The sequence below is a fragment of the Primulina huaijiensis genome, chromosome 10 (assembly GCF_012295235.1).
Source record: "Primulina huaijiensis isolate GDHJ02 chromosome 10, ASM1229523v2, whole genome shotgun sequence".
NCBI classification, from domain to species: domain Eukaryota; kingdom Viridiplantae; phylum Streptophyta; class Magnoliopsida; order Lamiales; family Gesneriaceae; genus Primulina; species Primulina huaijiensis.
The window spans coordinates 20,603,238-20,623,706 of NC_133315.1; the positions used below are offsets into that span (position 1 = coordinate 20,603,238).

General features: G+C 39.6%; 1 pseudogene; it reads right to left on the reverse strand.

The window, feature by feature from the left end:
• Positions 1-13,583: 13,583 nt before the first annotated feature.
• Positions 13,584-18,810, reverse strand: LOC140986811 (phospholipid-transporting ATPase 1-like; annotated as a pseudogene).
• Between the last annotated feature and the right edge of the window lie 1,659 nt (positions 18,811-20,469).

Here is a 20,469-nt window from a genome sequence, read left to right on the forward strand (position 1 = left end):
GGTTTTGTATGGTGGGAATTGTTTATCCAAAAAATATAGACAACAGCATGTTGAATCCTTCTGTCATACTGAAGCTTTGGCAGTAAGAATTTCACCTCATTAAAAAGAAGAGAGAAGGCCGTACAGTAAAGTAGTTCTTGCGTCGAGTATAGTTGGAGGAGTTGTTGGGCCAATTGCAATTTTTGGTGTGGCTTTTTTGTTTGTGAAAAGGCAATCATTACACATGAATTTGAATAAGATTTCAAACACAAGATTGATAGTATATAAGATTTTGCCTGGAAATACGCTTCAGCTGCTCAAGGATGCAAGTGAATGAAATATTTTCTTTTCTTTTACAGAGTAGGTGATCGAGCAAAACTTGCACTGTGAAATCCTTAATAAAAATATGGTTTTGTATGCTCAAAATTTATCGCAAGTGCACGATGTCAAGTAATAGTATAATGTACCGGAGTACGAGTATCGTTCCACTGAAGACTGTATTTAACAATGGTTATTTTCAGTTATTGAACATTTAGCACGAAAATTGATTTGATTGTTTTAACACTACTATTCTTGAGCAAATATGCAAATAAAAAGATTCAATAATTAACTGATGGAAGATAATATCTAAAATGATTGATTAAAATTCATTGAAAAGAAGGATTTGTTGGGAATATCGGTTCACCTACCCCTCGTTAATTAATTAATTCGTTCGATATCGATTTACGCTTCCGACAGGACTTCCTATTCAATTGAACACACTCTCTCGAGCTATGCCAAACTAATTCGACTCAATGAAGTAATTAAATGTCTTTAATTATTTATCAAGAGTGAATCGCATGTCGATCTGTGAAATCCCCTAGTTTTCGACCCTTAGGACTATGACTATCGGCGCGTATCCAATCTCATATGTCTATGTAAATTGTAAATCCACGGATTATACTACTCGTTCCTATCACAAGTTATTCTCTCGAACTCACTCACGATATAAACTCGTTGTTAAAATTCGCTCTGCTCTAACAACACGAAGAAAAACAATAGTATAATCAAGAATAAACCCGAAATCGAAATTGAATTAAATTAAATCGAAGTTTTGGGGTAGGATCCCCTCAAATCCCAACAAATACTAAAGCTAGCTACTAGAATTCATGATTGAAATCAGCAAAACAAAGTTTAGAAGATAAAGACTAAGTTAGAAATACTAGAATTGACGAAAATGTGAAGAACGGTGCCCGGAAAGTGTCGAATCTTCAATCCAAGCGCCCAATTCTCTCCCAAGCTTGTGGCCGCTCTGAAAATATGTCTGAATGAATCTCAAATCTCGTCCCACCCCTTCCCATATCAGCCACACTCCCAAAATAAGGTAAAGAATCGGCTGCCAAATCTTGCCAAACTTAGGTGGCGCTCGGGCGGTAAAGAATTACCGCTCGAGCGCCACACTCTCTGTAAAACACTTGGGGAGTGCGGCTTTCGGCGCTCGGGCGGTAGAAAATTACCGATCGAGCGCCACATATTCTGTAACTTTTCTTTGTGGATTACTTCTCGCGCTCGGGCGGTATGTCCATTGTCTTCTTGCTGGTACACTTTGCTCCGATTTCCTTTTTCCGGCCAGTTTACCTGCCAATTCGTTACGCCCAGGTGAGACATGACCAAATGCAAATGTTTACTCTAAAATGAACAAAATGTAAACAAAATGTACGCATGCACAATGCAAACACACACAAACTAATGCAATAAAACACGTAAAAACTACTTCTATCAACCCCCTCATACTAACCTTTGGCTTGTCCTCAAGCCAAATAGGTTACGGACTACAACTCAACATGCAACCAACAAAGAGTGAAGAGAATTAAAAATAGCTAAACTGATGGTGAAGAAGTAAACTGGAATCTACGGCCTCAGCGGGTTTGTGAACCACATCCATTTAGTCAAATCACAACATACATCACCACCCTTTTTTCAGAACCTCACAACACAATTGTATTTTTCCAAGAGGTGTGATCGTGTGTGCTGTGGATCATTCTAGCTTGTGTTTCAGACAGTTTTATTCGCAAATCATGTGGGTCGCTGAATCAACCAGTCAGCGTAAGTTTCTCTTTTCTGAGTCCTGTTTCTATTTGGGACCAACCAGTAAACACATACAGTGGTAGAGTTTCATAGTTGAACAACAAAATGTAGGGAGTCAATAGCCAACGGGCTCAAGTGGTTTAGAAAGATGGGGAGTACGTAGATCATTTTCACTATGCACTTGTCAGAAATTTTCTCGGACATTCTTCAACGCCTTACATCTCCATCTTTTTTAGCCATGGGGTAGGATTTCACCCATTTTTGGCTCCCCCACACCTTACATCCCCTTTTTTTTTTTAATACCAATTACTCTTTTTTTTTTGGTGCATAGTTTTCTCATGCGTACTCCCTAGGCTTTGGATATAGTGTATGTTTATTAATCTGGCCTCGGAGCGAATTTATAAGTCCTATGCACGACTGGATGAAGGATGTTTGAGGAATACTTTTGATTTTTAATTTGAGTTCATGTTACTGGTTAGTTACTCATTTCGACAGGTATTCATTCAAGTTCTACTAGCATCTTCTGTTTCTCCAGTTCCCCTCACAGATTATATTGAACTTAACTATCATTGACACTACTATTAAAATCCACTCGGTGTGCATAAACAAAATTCAATATACCGGGGGATTTATAACGAGTGATAAGACTAAGTAACATGCTGTTCATTTAGCCCAAAATCATCACTGGCTACCAATCGTCTAATTTCACCATCAACTGACACCCATGCAAGACAAATATACAAGAAAACTAAAACGAAAGACGACCCCCTCATACTAAAGGTGTGCAATGTCCCCATTGTACAAAAGATGAGGAACACAAATGCAAACATGAATGCAAACACATCAACAAATGCAAAAATAACTGACCGAACGAACAATAATGCTGAAACAAAAATAATGCAATAGACAAAAGAAAAGAAAAGAGACGAAAGGGAAACAGTAAACTCCCCTGATCAAGGCTCCTCCTCGTCGTACTCCGGTGGTGGTACTCTCGCGGCATCCCCTTGCGGGAGATAGTCATACTGGAACTGATAGGGAGGAATGAACGGCGGCTGTGGTGGTATGGCCCCCGTGGATGAGCATGGTGCGCATCATGGAATCGAGGTGGGTAAACTGTGCCTGAAAGTTTGTGTTGACTTGCTTTTGGTGGGCCATGAAGGCAAGACTCTCGTCCATTTTCTCGTTCTGAGTGCGCCTGCGGGGCTGCGGGCGACGAGGGGCGGCGGCGCTGGATCCACCGGCTTCCTCCGACTGAGTGGGGAAGTCCACCTGTCGTTTTGCCCTTTTTCGCTGTTAATCGTCATGACAAATTGGCTTCATCGGTTGAAGCCACTCCTCGTCGTCCCGGAAGTTTACCCCTGCTCGTGCACACAATTCGGATATGATGGTTGGAAAGAAAAGACCAACGTGGCTGTTGCGAGCACTCAACATGATCTGAGAAGCTATAAGTTTGTCCACATTTATGTCATATCCTTGGGTCAAAGCAAAAAGTAGAACCGCTCGTTCCTTTTTCACCTCGCTTTTATGCGAGACTGGCATCATCCTACGGGCCACAAACAAATACCACAGGGCAATGTTAGCTTGCAAGTATTTCTAGTCAAAACAGCTTGGCGGTCCGCCCAACGGTTTCCACATCGCACCCGGGTGGCATAGAGTCTCGATAATCAAGTTGTAGTTGGGAGCAACCACCAACTCCTGGAAGTTAGAGTCATCGACCTCGGCCGTTTCTAAGAGGGAGTTGATCGTGGCAGAATCAAACGGCACAAGCCTTCCTCTAACAAATGCCCTACTATCAGTCCGTTCACCGGCATTAGCGTAGAATTCCCTAACCACGGACACCACAGTCGCCTTAGGTGGCTCACTAAATTTTTCCCATCCTCTTCTTTCCAAGTCCACAAGAGTTGGCAAGTATCTATCGTTAAAGGTACGACGAAATCCTCCTTCGGCAATGGGGTTTCTATGTATTTTAGCATGGTCATATCTGTCCCTAGCCGCCGCATTCAAAAAGCGAGTTCTATCAAACGAGGAGGAAGATGAAGAACCGGGAGTACCTTTCAATTTCTTTGGTGCCATAGTGGTGTTGACGGAAATTGTGCCTTGAATCGGAGAAGATGACCGGAGCGATGAATATTCTTGTTTCCCTACGAAGATTGTTCCACCGTGCCGCGGATTTGGGTAAGGATTGAAACCCCTGCACAGGAAAATTGAAAAAGGGGTGAGATAAGTTAGGGGTTTGGGGAGAATTTCACAGAATGAGAGAGAGAAAAGGATTTTCGCGTTTTTTATCTGCAGGCGCGCTCGAGCCGTAGAAAATTACCGCTCGAGCACCAGGTTCTCTGGAAGTCTTTTCGTGAAATGAATGGCCGCGCTCGAGCGGTAAAATATTACAGCCCGAGCGCCGAGCTCTCTGGAAAAAAATTTTGTTTGTCTTTTTTTTTTTTTTTTTCTTTAAAAACGAAACAACAGTAAGATAAAATAAAACAAACTTGACAAGAAAGAAAAATCAAATTAAATGCAAGAGAGGGAAAAGAAAAGTAGTTCTCAATTTACATTCGAGAGCTAGACTGTCGGCTGGTTTCAGTTTGAATTGTCTTGGAACCGGGTGATTCCAAGTTGTGGCTCCATTATGCCACCCATGTAGTGCTTCAGTCGCTGGGCATTGACCATGAATGTCCCATCCTTCCCATCGTGCAGTTCCACGGCTCCCGACGGGTATACTTTAGAGATCACGAATGGTCCAGACCATCGTGACTTCAATTTTCCAGGAAACAGTTGCCATCGGGAGTTGTAGAGTAAAACATTGTCCCCTTCCTTGAATTCCCTCTCGATGATCCGCTTATCATGGGCCTTCTTTGTCTTCTCCTTGTATGACAGTGCAAGATCATATGCCAGGTTCCGGAATTCCTCTAACTGATCCAGTTGCAGCAGACGTCGTTCACCTGCATCAGTAAAATTGAAGTTCAATGCTTTTGTGGCCCAATACGCTCGATGCTCCAATTCTACAGGTAAATGACATGCTTTACCAAACAACAACCTATATGGTGTAGTGCCTATAGGTGTTTTAAAAGCAGTCCTATATGCCCAAAGAGCATTATCTAACCTCACCGACCAATCTTTCCTACTGACACCCACCACTTTTTCCAAAATTCGCTTGTTTTCTCGATTAGACACCTCAACTTGACCACTTGTCTGGGGGTGATAGGGGGTAGAGATCTTGTGTGTGACACCATATTTGCTCAAGAGTTTTTCAAATAATTTGTTGCAGAAATGAGTGCCACCATCACTAATGATCGCTCTCGGTGTTCCAAATCTGTTAAAAATATTTTTCTTCAAAAATTTCAAGACCACCTGAGCATCATTAGTGGCGTATGCTTCTGCCTCTACCCATTTAGACACATAGTCAACCGCCACCAAAATATATTTTTTCGTGAATGAACTGGGAAACGGTCCCATGAAGTCTATCTCCCACACATCAAAAACCTCACACTCAATGATGTTATTCAATGGCATTGCATGACGGTTAGAGATGTTACCTGTCCGCTGGCATTTATCAAAGGCTAGCACATAAGAACGAGCATCTTTAAATAGGGTTGGCCAATAAAAGCCACATTCGAGTACCTTAGATGCCGTCCTTGTTGGTCCGAAGTGACCACCTACCTCACGGTCATGACAATGATTGAGAATTTGCCCAAACTCCTCCTCTGCAACACACCTTCTTATCATAGAATCTGCACAAATCTTAAACAAAAACGGTTCCTCCCAAAAGTAATATTTCACGTCAGAGAAGAATTTTTTTCGTTGGTGAAATGATAGATTTGGTGGTGGTGTGCCTGTGACAAGAAAGTTAGCAAAATTCGCATGCCAAGGACAGTGTCTCACCTCAAATAGTTGCTCATCAGGAAACCAATCATTTATAGCATGATCTACACTGTCATTATTAACTAGCTCCCACCTAGACAGATGATCCGCCACAAACACCCTTCTTATCTTTTATTTCTAAATCAAATTCTTGTAACAGTAAAATCCATCGAAGAAGGCGTGGCTTTGCATCTTTTTTAGCAAGTAAATATTTAAGTTCAGAGTGGTCGGTGTAAACAATGACTTTGGACAGAAAAAGATATGAGTGAAATTTGTCAAGAGCAAATACTACTGCAAGTAATTCCTTTTCAGTTGTCGCATAATTCAATTGAGCCTCATCTAAGGTCTTACTTGCGTAGTAGATTGTATGAAATACCTTGTTTTGCCGCTGGCCAAGCACAGCTACCACCGCAGTATCACTGGCATCGCACATGACCTCGAATGGTAGATCCCAAGCTGGAGCCACCAAGACAGGAGCCGTCACCAAGCGCTCCTTCAAATCCTCGTATGCCTGTAAACGGTCAGAATTAAAATCAAAGGGCATATCTTTCATAAGTAAGGAAGATAGAGGTTTGGCAATTTTAGAAAAATCTTTGATAAAACGCCGATAAAAACCGGCGTGGCCTAGAAAACTTCTAACTCCCTTTATGGATGTCGGAGGTGGTAAGTTCTTGATAACTTCGACTTTTGCCTTGTCCACCGCTATTCCGTTCTCCGAAATCTTGTGCCCTAGGACAATTCCCTCTTGTACCATGAAGTGACACTTCTCCCAATTAAGTACCAGGTTCGTCTCCTCGCACCTCCTCAACACAGATCTCAAATGCGGCAAACACTCATCAAACGTTGCACCAAAGATAGAAAAGTCATCCATAAATATTTCCAAAAAAGTTTCAATCATATCATGGAATATAGCAGTCATACAGCGCTGAAATGTAGCCGGTGCATTACAAAGACCAAAAGGCATACGGCGAAAAGCAAAAGTTCCATAAGGACAAGTGAAAGTGGTTTTCTCTTGGTCCTCAGGTGCAATAGTGATTTGATTATACCCAGAATACCCATCCAAAAAACAATAATACTCGTGACCCGCTAACCCCTCAAGCATTTGATCAATAAAAGGAAGGGGAAAGTGGTCTTTACGGGTGGCATCATTTAATTTTCTATAGTCAATGCACACACGCCATCCCGTAACAGTCCTAGAGGGTATTAATTCATTATTTTCATTTGTGATCACAGTAATCCCACCTTTTTTCGGCACACGCTGAACAGGACTTACCCATGCACTATCAGATATAGGATAGATAATACCTGCATCGAGAAGCTTAATCGTTTCAGCCTTCACTACCTCTTGCATCTTTGGATTCAATCTTCTCTGAGGTTGCACAAGAGTTGAGTATTTGTCTTCCATCAAGATCTTGTGCATGCAGACTGATGGATTGATCCCTTTGATATCTGTCATCTTCCACGCAAATGCACTTTTGTTCGCTTTCAAAACTTCCAACAGTTTGTCTTCCATCAAAATCTTGTGCATGCAGCCTGATGGATTGATCCATTTGATATCTGTCATCTTCCACGCAAATGCACTCTTGTGCGCTTTCAAAACTTCCAACAGTTTGTCCTCCCTCACATCTGTCAAAGCAGCAGACCCCCTGACAGGTAAAGTGTTATTCGCACCTAGGTATAGATACTTTAGGTGTGGAGGCAGTGTTTTTAGCTCAAGTGTTGGTGGGTCCTCGATGCTTGACTTTGGCGGTGTCAAATCTCTTCGCTCTCCTAAATCCGCTAGTCGCATCTTCATTGGCTTTCTCCATGGATGGTTGGCGTTAAAAGTATGCCACTATTTCAGCTTTTTCTTCAGCCAATTCATCTCCTCCCATTTCAGTAGTGAGAGTGGCCTCCAAAGGGTCCTTAAGAGCATCCTGCACATGGTTAGACACAAGAGAAGCAATAGCATCAATTCTATAACAACTATCAGCATGCAAAGTGTGCTTAAGTGTATTAAAAACGTCAAAAGTAATCTCCTCTTCTCCCACTCTCAATGTTAACTTCCCTTCCTGCACATCTATCAGAGCCTTGCCAGTTGCACGGAACGGTCTCCCCAAAATTAGAGGCATCTCAATATCCTCCTCCATGTCGAGCACCAACAAATATGCAGGGAAGATAAATTTGCCCACCTTGACTAACACATCCTCAATCACTCCTCTTGGATACTTGACAGATCTGTCAGCTAGTTGTAAAGACATCCTTGTCGGTTTAGGTTCTCCCAATCCAAGTTTCCTGAACACAGAAAAAGGCATGAGGTTGATACTTGCACCAAGATCACATAACGCTTTATGAAAAAAAACATCACCAATCATGCAAGGAATAGAAAAACTCCCTGGATCTTTGAGTTTCGGTGAGATCTTGTTTTGCATCAAAGCAGAGCAGTTTTCAGTTAGACTTACCGTCATGTGATCCTCCAATTTTCTCTTGTTTGCTAAGATGTCCTTCAAAAATTTAGCATAACTAGGCATTTGCATCAAAGCATCGACAAAAGGAATATTGATATGCAATTTTTTAAACACCTCTAGAAACTTACCGAATTGTGCATCTAGTTTTGCTTTTTTCAATGCTGCAGGGAAAGGTGGAGGGATAACAATCTTAGACTGTGCAGTGGGTGCTGGTGTAGAGTTAGAAGACTTACCTTTAGATGTTGCAGTCTGCTCATCCCCTGCTTGAATTTTTTCTTTTTCCCGTGACTCTAGAACCTTTCCACTCTTCAACTCAATGGCCTTCACTTGCTCTTTTGGATTAGTCTCCGTGTTACTAGGCAAGGTGCCTGGCTCTCTACTGGCTATCATTTTGGCTAACTGCCCAATCTGATTCTCGAGTCCTTTTATCGATGCATCTTGGTTTTGGAGTCTAGTTTCAGTGGATGAAATGAACTTCGACATCATTTGCTCCAAGTTTGATTTTTCATCTCGAGTTTCATTTCGATACATCGGTTGCTTACTATACTGCTGTCCTCCTTGTGGTCACGTTTGACTGCCTTGGCCACCCCATGAGAACTTGGGGTGTTGTCTCCATCCAGGATTATATGTATTTGAATAAGGATCATTCCTCGGACGGTTTTGAATCCCCACTTGATTCACTGGTGCCTCCTCATTTACATAGGAAGGACCACTGTCTTGACAGTCTTTAACATAGTGTTCCCCTCCGCATTTTTCACAAAATATCTCTTGCAGGCGCATCGCTGTCCCGTTTATTTTCATGCTGTCTACTTTCCTGTTGAGTGCTTCTAATTGTGCAGTGACAGCTGAAAAGTCAGTTACCAGGTGTATTCCTGCAGTCCTTCGCTGAGTGTTCCTTTCGGATTGAGGGTGATAGCTGCTAGCAGCCATCTCCTCTAGTAACTCATACCCCTCTTCGGCCGTTTTCCTCAACAGATTTCCGCAGGCCGCAGCATCTATCATGGTCCGGTTAGATGAAATTAAACCATAGTAAAAAGTTTGGACCACTAACCCAAGAGGCAACTCATGATGTGGGCATCTTCGCAATAAGTCTTTGTAGCGCTCCCACGCCTCGTAGAGTGACTCCTGATCAAATTGAGAGAAGGTGGTTATGTCCGCTCGCAGCTTCATGGTTTTTGATGGAGCAAAGTACTTTAAAAGAAATGCCTTGGTCATATCATCCCAAGTTGTGATTGAACCTGCAGGTAAAAAATTCAACCAAGATTTAGCTTTATCACGCAATAAAAAGGGAAATAAACGTAGTCTAACAGCATCATCTGAAACTCCATTAAATTTAAAAGTATCGCAAATTTCTAAGAAGTCGGCGATGTGAGTGTTCGGATCATCCAGCGTATTCCCCCCGAATTGGACAGTGTTCTGGATCATTTGAATTATTGCTGGCTTGATCTCAAATTGGTTTGCCCTGACAGTTGTGCGCACTATGCTTGGACGTGCCCCGTCAAGCGACGGTTGCGCATACTCACGCATGGGTATGCGCCTTGGCTCTTCGATCCTTAGATCTTCGTGATGCTCCTCCTCACGCTCGTTCCTGTTCATTATGTCTCTAAGTCTCTGCTGTTGTTGTCGTCTGCGTAATGTTCTTTCAATCTCGGGATCGAATATCTCTAGTTCAGACTCGAGAGACCTTGGCATGCACTGGACAAGAGATCTGGAACAGAATACGGAGCGTTAGTTCAAAAAGAAAAATAAAAAAAAACTGCTAAAGAAAATATCTAAAAAAAATTGTAGATTAACAGTCTCCGGTAACGGCGCCAAAAACTTGATCGAGCAAAACTTGCACTGTGAAATCCTTAATAAAAATATGGTTTTGTATGCTCAAAATTTATCGCAAGTGCACGATGTCAAGTAATAGTATAATGTACCGGAGTACGAGTATCGTTCCACTGAAGACTGTATTTAACAATGGTTATTTTAAGTTATTTAACATTTAGCAACGAAAATTGATTTGATTGTTTTAACACTACTATTCTTGAGCAAATATGCAAATAAAAAGATTCAATAATTAACTGATGGAAGATAATATCTAAAATGGTTGATTAAAATTCAATGAAAAGAAGGATTTGTTGGGAATATCGGTTCACCTACCCCTCGTTAATTAATTAATTCGTTCGATATCGATTTACGCTTCCGACAGGACTTCCTATTCAATTGAACACACTCTCTCGAGCTATGCCAAACTAATTCGACTCAATGAAGTAATTAAATGTCTTTAATTATTTATCAAGAGTGAATCGCATGTCGATATGTGAAATCCCCTAGTTTTCGACCCTTAGGACTATGACTATCGGCGCGTATCCAATCTCATATGTCTATGTAAATTGTAAATCCACGGATTATACTACTCGTTCCTATCACAAGTTATTCTCTCGAACTCACTCACGATATAAACTCGTTGTTAAAATTCGCTCTGCTCTAACAACACGAAGAAAAACAATAGTATAATCAAGAATAAACCCGAAATCGAAATTGAATTAAATTAAATCGAAGTTTTGGGGTAGGATCCCCTCAAATCCCAACAAATACTAAAGCTAGCTACTAGAATTCATGATTGAAATCAGCAAAACAAAGTTTAGAAGATAAAGACTAAGTTAGAAATACTAGAATTGACGAAAATGTGAAGAACGGTGCCCGGAAAGTGTCGAATCTTCAATCCAAGCGCCCAATTCTCTCCCAAGCTTGTGGCCGCTCTGAAAATATGTCTGAATGAATCTCAAATCTCATCCCTCCCCTTCCCATATCAGCCACACTCCCAAAATAAGGTAAAGAATCGGCTGCCAAATCTTGCCAAACTTAGGTGGCGCTCGGGCGGTAAAGAATTACCGCTCGAGCGCCACACTCTTTGTAAAACACTTGGGGAGTGCGGCTTTCGGCGCTCGGGCGGTAGAAAATTACCGATCGAGCGCCACATATTCTGTAACTTTTCTTTGTGGATTACTTCTCGCGCTCGGGTGGTATGTCCATTGTCTTCTTGCTGGTACACTTTGCTCCGATTTCCTTTTTCCGGCCAGTTTACCTGCCAATTCGTTACGCCCAGGTGAGACATGACCAAATGCAAATTTTTACTCTAAAATGAACAAAATGTAAACAAAATGTACGCATGCACAATGCAAACACACACAAACTAATGCAATAAAACACGTAAAAACTACTTCTATCAGTAGGTCTCTTGTGAGACAGTCTCATGAATTTTTATCTGTGAGACGGGTCAACCCTACCGATATTCACAATAAAAAGTAATACTCTTAGCATAAAAAGTAATACTTTTTCATGGATGACCCAAATAAGAGATCTGTCTTACAAAATACGACCCATGAGACCGTCTCACACAAGTTTTTGCCTCTTTTATATTGTTTTTGCCTCATTTATCACATACCATCCGTAACGTTATAAATCAGCTTTGTTATCTTCGCTATTGTCGTGAAAAAATTGGTGTGTATGACTTCAAGTTCAAGGGGAATGAGAAGGGGGCTACATACACGTTCCACAAACGGGACAAACGAGACTATCAACTATGAGTTTTCTAGAAAACTCTTTCCACAAACCAAAACAAGAGAGGTAGTACCTTCACCCGTCCTGCAAAATATAACATCCTCATCGCGATCTGATACATCAATGCACTACCGGTGAAATTCCAAAGATGGCTCACAAAAGATCGAGGTGGCTCCTCCTGTGCACGTAGCACACCGGCCCAAGAGTTTTCAGAGGTAGCTGTGTTCCAATAACATTTTATCATGCCCTGGTTTCATAGGCTTGCATAGGTGACATTCTTTACTATGGGTTTTTCTAACGGTTACTTTATATTTATCTTTTATTTTACAAAAACAATCAGCACAAATTGCAAAATAATATGTTCTTTAGCCTTAGTACACCTTATCAAATTCTTTCCACAGACCGCTGTTTGATTGGGGTGGGCGTCATAGTGGTTGCAATCATGCCACGAATTCCACTTTTACATACAAAATCATATATATAGTGTATTTTCTAATGAAGAGCTTTTTATTTTTCACAAGAACATCGAATGTACCATTTGTTGACAGGGTACATTTCTGAAACAATGAAGTTTGGAGCTATATGTCTTTAAGAACATGCTCAATATGTATAACAATGCCACGTACCATAATTAAGTAGATAAGAGTATTATGAGAATTTTAAAAAATTGGGGTAGTTAAAACTAAGTTTTAGAGGGATGAGTAGTAAAAAGAAAGTTGAAAATAGATAGGGATATTTTTAAATAAGTTGCCCAAGAACTTTGCTATATACTCTTTTTTTTTTCAAGTAAATATGATGACAAATAACAAGCACTCTCTCTCTATTGAAACCATCGATACATGTAGCAATTATAGCCTCCGTAATGCAAGACACCACTATATTCATCTTTCATGGCAACAAAAATTTATTCAAGGAAAATGTTAGGTGTAGAATTAGTAAAATAGAAGTTTAGCTTCTACTAATATTCAACGGCTATTGCAGATGGCTGGTGATTGTGAAATTCGATGTCCAAAAGCCATCACAAATTGAGATTTTTTGACAAGTATTAGTGGAATCTGATGTTGCCTATAAGCTTCGTTATGGAGATGTCCTATATGGTGCAATATTATGGTAAATCATGTAAATAACAAAAATGTTTTTAAATACTGAGAGAACATGTTTGATTTAAAGGAACATGAAGAACTTAATATGCCAGTGCCAACTCATGATTGGTTGGCCCTAAGGGTTAGGGTTACAGTTTAAACATAGCCAACACTGCCAAGTATTTTGTCGTTGGAATGCTCAAAACTCAAACAACCCCTCTTTTAGTTATGTTTGGATCCAAACGAAGAGCTTCCGTTAATACCACCCATTCCCCCAGCGTAGGACAGGGCAAGCTCCGCAAATCGATTGAAATTTTTAGGATTGTAACTCAGAAACTCCATGTGAACTAGCTAAACATCCCCTCCCCCCCACCTCTCTCTCTCTCACAACCCTTCAGGCCAAAAAACAAGTGCTCATTATGCCAATTATACGATATATACCAGGTTGATTGAAAAAAAATACATAGTCAAACCTTTAGTGATCAGTCAAATATGCAAGAAATGCACAATATGCCAAGCAAAAGAAGCCTTCAATATCCACAATTCATCTTTTCTAAGCATCATGGAATTATCTGCACGATATTAATGTAGTTATGTGAATTTACCAATATCCAGGAAGAAATGTCAGTGCGTCGATAAGAATGATACAAATGAAGGTAGAAATTATAGATCCCCAAATGGCCGAGTGAATTATCCAATACCACCAGATTACATCAATTGCCAAATGTACATTCACCAATATTACCAGTCCAATAGTCCAAAGATCGCCTATTCTTGAACCATCCACGTCACTACCCCAGTAAGCCAGAAGAGGCACAAAGAAGGCAGCTAAGCTTTGCCACAATGTGTCCAATATTGTTACCCAGAATAATTTTCCACTGTAACTTTCTTGTCTTTGTCCAGCTGTATAAAGTTGAGGATACTTCGTCAGAGTGGTTCTACTTAAATCCTTATCCAGAATTCCAATAACAATTGTAGGAAAAGATGTGTATATAACTGAATATAAGACACTGCTCCAATCGATGATTGCAGTTGTCAAAGTGAAACCCGTGAAGAGCGTATACCTGGAAAGAAAAAAGTGAGGTGGTGTTGGTTGAAAACCAATGTTTAGACCAAATTTTCATTTATGCTAGGGTTCCAATCTTTTCGTAAGAGGTTCTTACTATATTCATGTGTTAACATCACTATAAATGAACAGTTTGTTGCTTTGAACAATATTTTTCATATTAGACTCGAAGTAGAACATGTAGTAAAAGTACCATACTCTATTGGATACATGCAGAGGATTAATTATTACAAGATAAAAAGAGAATATACCATGTACTAAAAAAAACTATATTCAATTCGATACAGGTAGGGGACTAACATTTTTTATTCATTACAAGATGAAAATAGTAACTCAAAATGTAATCAATTATCATTGTCAATTTTCATTTACATTAGTTCTTTGACTTGACTCTAGTTCGGAAGCTGAGTTCAAGCTCAGATAAAACCTGATCCAAAATAATAGGTAACTGCTATCCATATATTCATTGAATATATTCATAAATAAATTAACAAATACGCAGGGGACAATTGATCTTCCAAAGGATACTCACCAGAACAAGACGAGCACAAAAATAGCATTCCTGTAGAAGTTGTACAATATCATGTAGCTCGTCTGCTGATAATTCCAATGTCCATGAACTAACAATAACAAGACCAACAATCTGAACTGACTCATTGCAAAATCCGATGCCATGACAGCTTGCCAGCCCTCTTGTCCACTAATTCCAATGCCCACATCAGCCATTTGGATAATTGAAACATCATTTGCACCTAATAATTGTGACGAGAAAAAGTCTGATTCATTAGAAGCTCAAACACATGACACTAAGTTACTTTCTTTCTCTTTGCCCGTTTCCGAACTACTTGGTTTCACCCTAAAGCAGATATATAATGATGCTTACCATCACCAATGGAAAGGGTCATGTCATCTGTTCTATTCTTTATCACGGAAACAATTCCAGCTTTTTGCAATGGAGCCACCCGACAACACAATACAACAGTACATTTGCTTGCTAATTCAAAAAGCTATAGAAAGATTGATATGAATAAATTAGATAACAAAAGGGTATTTGTTTTCTCCATGTGGGAGTGAGAGAGAGAGGAAAGAATGGAGGTGCAGTTTAGAACATGGAAAGGGAGAAGAGACTAGTGCATTCTTCAAATGACTACCTGTTCTTCAAGGTCTGTATCTAGAACATAGACGAGGCTTGTACCATCAATAATTAATGCAAGTTGACTCCCACCAGTTATTGGACTCCCACATGCGGCATCTGAATGACACATAACTAAAGCATCTTCTAAGTCCTTTCTACACGAGTCCTTAGTGTTATTTTTTTTTTTTTGATACGAAACTAAACTTTATTAAAATATAAGGCCGGATTACAAACGAGAGTAATCCACTTTACACGTTTACATAATTATAAAAACAGTTATAAAATAAGATCAACGGCATACAAACTTCCAATCGCTAACCACATCAGAAATAAATAAGTGATTAAACTCCGGCAGTGTTGTGGTCCAAATCGCAACCCTGAATTTGTTGCTTGTCTCCAGTCAAAACCCCCTTCTCAAATACATGATTGCTTCTAGCACGCCTTGCTGCAATTTGTCTTCAATTCCAGATGCACCTAAAATATTAAGATTGTTTTCAATGTTAGCCACTTTGCGAAGTAAAGCTGCCCTCCCTTTCAAGGCTGTGCTTGCCAATTCATAAGATGATTGGCACTGCTCAAATTCAGATGCATTCATACCCCTCATTCCAATAACAAGTGTTCTCAAGCCCTTTGAGGAAAAAGAGTGAAAATGCTCTTCAGTCGTTTTTACCACATTCAACTTCAAAGATCTATCTATGATACTGAACATGGAGGTATCAGCTCTTTTTACAAACATCTTTACCGTCTTATCAGGAAAACCTAACGTAACTGACATTCTTTTTCTATCACTGTCAAACTCGTGCAAACCCAAGACACTGAAACTGCAACATAATTAAAATAAATATCTACTTCAAATGTTTGATTGAACAAAAGGAATGGAAAAATCAAACAATCAAAGATAAAATAAAATGAAAAACTAAAAAAAATTAAACGTGATGCCAACTCAAACAGGAAAGCTACAAATGAAGAACAATGTACGAAAAAGCACAATTAAAACTGTCGTAGTAAACCAGTTCATATATGATGGGATGCATCTTTTTTATAGTATCTCCCTGTCTCATAGGCATTCTATCGTAATTCCAAATAATCATTTGTTTCTCAGTCAATTAGCAACTTCTCATCTCGAAGACACTAAGCTCCCAACGATATAACACACTCCTGAACTGAGAAGTGAAAAGCATACTTATTCTTCTATCGATCTTCATTCCCAGAAAAATAAAAAAAAATATCCATATCACTTCAAACTATTGATCATAAATATATCTTCACTCAACTTTCACCTCCACGAATAATCGTTATAGTAATTCAAACTTTTACAACTGAGCATTAATTCTGTTAGTATATTATATTCTAATTCTAAATTATATTTAACATTTTAAAATATATATTTGTTATTAAAAATTAAATAAGCCTAATTAACTTTAACATGGTATAAACATCTACAGTAGACACAGACTCCTTTAGAGAACATGGCCAGCATACATCATATTTCCCAATTCATTTCCCAAAAATACATTTTCAGGAAGTATTTTAAAAAATACCTCAAACATAAGCAAACATACCCATAGATGTCACAGTAATTAAAAAAAAGGAATGATTGCAATAGCAAATACATTGGGACACAAATAACTTTGATTTACCTTTGCCTTTCCCCTTGAATATCGATAGCCATATGCCCTGAAGTTCTTTCAATGAGCATAAAACCATAGGATGCAGCAGCATAGAACAATGCTTGTTCATCTGGAGACTCCCCTTGGTATTCTACTAACTTTAACAGCAGGATCAGATGTCTCCATAGTTAGAGGTACAATGGTGTTACAAGCGGCCAATGCCACAAAAAAAATCATAAACTAGCCTGCCCTCATTTGTGTATTTCCTTTTTGATAATTTCAGGAGCTTCAAATCAATCTTTACCTTCATCTTTGGCCTCAAAACAATCCCATCAACTGAAAACAAATTAAAAAAGAATAAAAAAATATGGCTATAACAAAAATAGTTGGCATATTATGATATAAAATATTGTCATGGAATAAAAAGAAAAGGAGCAAGAGAAATGCACATGAGATAAGAGCATGAACGCAATTTGCTATTAATACCTTGGACTAAAGATCCTACTCGCCCATTTTCAGAGTCTGCTTTCCCATTGCTGAAGTCTAGACCCCCGACGCTGGCACATTGAAATTCCATTTTATTCTCAGTGAGCGTACCGATTTTGTCAGAGAAAACATATTTTATCTGTCCCAAATCTTCATTTATATTCACTGCCCTGCACTGAAATCTAGAATTTGAGGACTGATCAAGCATCCTGTCATCACGGATCATAAAATATGCCTGACCTACACGAACAAGCTCCATGGATATGTACAACGATATGGGAATCATAATTTGGAACAGAATAACTGACATGAGAAAAACAAAGAATATCTCCATTCCCAAACCATAATAGTCGTAATTTCCGACATCAGGTTTTGAATAGTCCTTTTTCCTGTAAAATTGCATTTGTTCCAGCTCATATTTGTGTCTTCTTATCCAAACACCATGACCGATACATACTAAGGTACACAGCAGAACAAGGAAAATTGAAAGGAAAACTATCTCCCGGTTCATACTTGTCTCAAGATGGCTTCTCTTCGATGGAGCTCCTGAGTTGTTGAGCATAGCTTTGGTCTCTCCACCAGCATAAACTGCAACACCAAGGGCCCAAGCAGTGTTCTTTAGCTCACACCCCTTAGAATTATATTTGAAGGCCCAACGAAAATACGTTTTCCATCAAGATCCATGTTCGCATGGAATCCATAAATGTTCCTATTAGGTTTTTCACACTTGATCAACCCACTAATCCTTTCCTCACCCAGAATTTTCATGTGTCTCTTGCTTCGCGTATCGCGCCTTCAAATTTGACTCCCAATCCAAATTCGTAGTCTGTATGTAAGCAACTCCAGTAGAGTCACTCGGAGAGAGTAGTACCATGTCATGAGGAATACTTTCATTCCTAGAAATTTTGATGATCTCACCAACCCATATGTCTTTCCATTTTTTCTGCTGAAACTGTTCGTTTGCAAGCACCCAGGCCAATCGATTATTCTCAATCTTGTCTGATTGGTGCCGCCTATAGTCTTCATATGCATCTTTAATGGCCGTAACCAAAAGAACAAAGGCTAATGGCATAATTGAAGCTGCCCGACCAAAAACAGTCAGCTGGGGAAGTTGGTTGAGAATGGCAATTACAAGAAAGTAGATGTATGCAACCCGATGAAACTGTTCAAACAAATTCCTAGGCATAAAAGTCAAGATAGAATATTTCCCAGTCCTAATTAAGTTCCCCGCATATTCAAACTTCTCAATGGTTTTCCCAGGATCATTTATATAAATTAATATGGCGTCATCATCACTAATCTCTTTATAGGATGCGCTAAACCCTTCAGAAACAGCACCCCTCGACCCGTGTCTCACTGCCGGCTCTGATCCAAGATCACTAAAGTTCATCTCTCTGACAGAGTGGCCACCTGATATCCTCGAATGGACCGACTGAATAGATGATATACTTCGGCGGGAGGATGAATTTTGTAAAAAGTAAGGAACTTGGTCAGAATTTTAATTTATTTCGACCTGGGAATTTGAATCCATTCGAAAGAAGGTTTGCGATAGGTAGAATATCATCAAGAGGAGTAGTATTAAGGAAGATGTTGTCCCACTTGCAGTAATTTGAGATAATAAAACCCGAAAATAAAGAATAAACTGGACACCGAGATTTACGTGGAAAACCCCTAAAAATTATTAGGGTAAAAACCACGAGCAAGATGAAAAGAATTTCCACTATAATATTTTGTAGTGTCAACTCACCTACTGTGTTTCCAAAGAGAACACACACTCTCTTAATACAGGAGTACAAAACACCTCACAAATATTATAGAATGTTATAAGATGAGAGAAAACTCGAAAAGGGATAATTTCATAATGAAGGGAGAGCTCTATTTATAGAGCCCCTTGACCGTGTGGAAGACGCGTATTATACGCATCTTCCGTCTTCTATTTGAATGCCAACTCACACGTTTTTATTCCCACTTTATTTGATAAATAAATTCAACAAATATGTGCTTATTTATTTAGTTGACCCCATCAATAATTATTGCCAACTTGTTCTGCCGACATTTCTCCCACTTGGAGATTTGATTGAGAATCAAACATGTCTCCACACATCCTTTCAATCTTTTCATTCCTTGCTGCTTACATTTTCGCTAGACCACTTGAGGATCTACACCACTCAAACTTATCAGTGTTCACTGTCTTGGTCAAAAAATCAGCTATGTTATCCTTGGTATGGATCTTATGCATATCCACGCTTCCTTCCTCTACTACTTCTCTCACAAAGTGAAATTGAACTCCAATGTGTTTCGTCCTGAAATGACAGGCTGGATTTCTTGTAATGTGCAAGGCACTCTGACTATCACAAAACAAAAGAACATGCTCTTATTTGTGCCTGATCTCCTCCAATAACCTTTTAATCCATATTGCCTCCTTGCAAGCTTGAGTAGCTGCCATATATTCTGCCTCCGTTGTAGATAACGCCACAATTGTCTGCAGTTTTGAAACCCAGATTACTGCTCCTCCTGCAAGTGTAAACACATAATCAGTAGTAGATTTTCTCTTATCAGGATCACCTGCATAATCTGAATTGACATAGCCCCTGAGTGTAAAATATGATCCTCCATAACATAGTGCAGCATTCGAGGTACCCTTAATGTATCTAAGAATTCTCTTAACAGTGCTCCAATGCTCTCGTCTAGGATTCGCCATATACCGACTAACTACCCCCACTGCTTGAGCAATGTCCGGTCTTGTACAGATCATGGCGAACATCAAACTTCTCACTGCTGATGCATATGGTACTCGGGACATCTCAATCCTCTCTTCTTCACTGCTAGGACACATCTCGGAGGATAACTTCAAGTTAACATGAAGAGGGGTCGAAATTGGCTTACTATCTTGCATGTTGAAGCGTTGCAAGACTTTCTTCAAATAATTTTTCTAGGAAAGCCAAATCTTTCTGTTACTTATGTCTCGGTGAACTTGCATCCCTAGAATCTTGTTTGTTGCTCCCAAGTCCTTCATATCAAATTCCCTAACCAACTGTGCCTTCAATTCTTGGACATGATCTTTGTTGGGGCCTGCTATCAACATGTCTTCCACATACAACAGCAAAATAATATAATCATCACCAGACCTCTTGAAATACGTACAAGGGTCTGCACTCAATCTGTTGTATCCAAGGCTCATGATATAGGA